A 1,554-nucleotide genomic window follows, 5' to 3' on the forward strand; every position below is an offset into this window, starting at 1 on the left:
GTAATCCTCCTTGGCCTCCTGCCTTGGCTTCCCAAATTGCTGAGATTACAGGTATGAGCCACTGTGCCCAGGCTATCATTCTGCTGATAACAAACACATTCATATGCTTTGGAGAATTTATCTCTTCCAAATCCATCCAGGTTGTCACAAAGAAAAAAAAATTCCTCTCATACTTCTTATGATATTGTAGGGATCTTAATTATAGTTATCTCTTTTCTCTAGCCACCTCTCCTGCAACATTACCAAGTAGAATGATTATAACCCAGGATTAGCCAATCATGGTAACAGTCAACCATTTAAAAGTAGACACGTAACCCTAGCAGAGTCAATCAAAATCTTTCCTTGAGAGAGAATAATTATTTTTGGATTTGCTAATGTTGAAAGCTATGAAATTAGACTTGTTGGAGCCATTTTTCTCCTGAAGTCTGGAGTAAGAAAAATATGAAGCCAAACTACTGAGAGAAGCAAGGAGTAGAGACTGGTAAAAAGGGAGAGATTTGACCCATTGTTTGAGCCCCTGAATCCAGTTATGCTTAAAGCCAGAGCCTGGGGCAGCACCTGTGGCTCAGTGGGTAGGGCACTGACCCCATATGACAAGGGTGGTGGGTCTGAACCCCGCCAAACTGCAACAAAATATAGCCAGGCGTTGTGGCAGGCACCTGTAGTCCCAGCTACTCTAGAGGCTGAGGCAAGAGAATCGCCTAAGCCCAGGAGTTGGAAGTTGCTGTGAGCTGTGACATCACAGCACTCTACCTAGGGCAACAAAGTGAGACTCTGTCTCTTAAAAAAAAAAAAGCCGGAACCTGAACCACCCAAATATAGAAATTAATAAATTCCCTTTGGCTTTAGCTAAGTTGAGTTAAGATTCTCCCATCTGGGCGGTGCCTGTGGTTCAAAGGAGTAGGGCGCCAGCCCCACATGCTGGAGGTGGTGGTTTCAAACCCAGCCCTGGCCAAAAGTTGAAACAGTACCAGTTAATGCACATCATGATACACTAGTCTTGTCCAAGTCCCTAGACTGAGAAAAAAGACAAAGAGCATGCCTGTAATCCTGGCAATGTGGGAGGTGGAGGCAGGTGGATTGCTTGAGCTCACGACTTTGAGACCAGCCTGAGCCAGACCTGACCCTGTCTCTAAAATTAGCCAGGTGTTGTGGTGGGCACCTGTAGTCCCAGCAACTCGGGAGGCTAAGGCAAGAGAATGACTTGAGCCCAAGAGTTTGAGGTTGCTGTGAACTATGACACCAGGGCATTGTACCAATGGTGACAAAGTGAGACTCTGTCTCCGAAAAAATATATATAAAGTATTTATAGATAAATATTTTAGAGAGAGAGAGAAACTAAATGGTTTGTACCAACTTAGGAAGAAAATAAAGACATTAAAATTGCTCAGAGAGGCTCGGCGCCTGTGACTCAAGTGGCTAAGGCACCAGTCACATACACCTAAGGTGGCGGGTTCGAATCCAGCCCAGGCCTGCCAAACAACAATGATGGCTGCAACCAAAAAATAGCCAGGCATTGTAGTGGGCACCTGTGGTCCCAGCTACTTGGGAGGC

This window comes from Otolemur garnettii, unplaced genomic scaffold, assembly GCF_000181295.1.
Source record: "Otolemur garnettii isolate 467f Iridium unplaced genomic scaffold, OtoGar3 scaffold00008, whole genome shotgun sequence".
Lineage (NCBI taxonomy): Eukaryota > Metazoa > Chordata > Mammalia > Primates > Galagidae > Otolemur > Otolemur garnettii.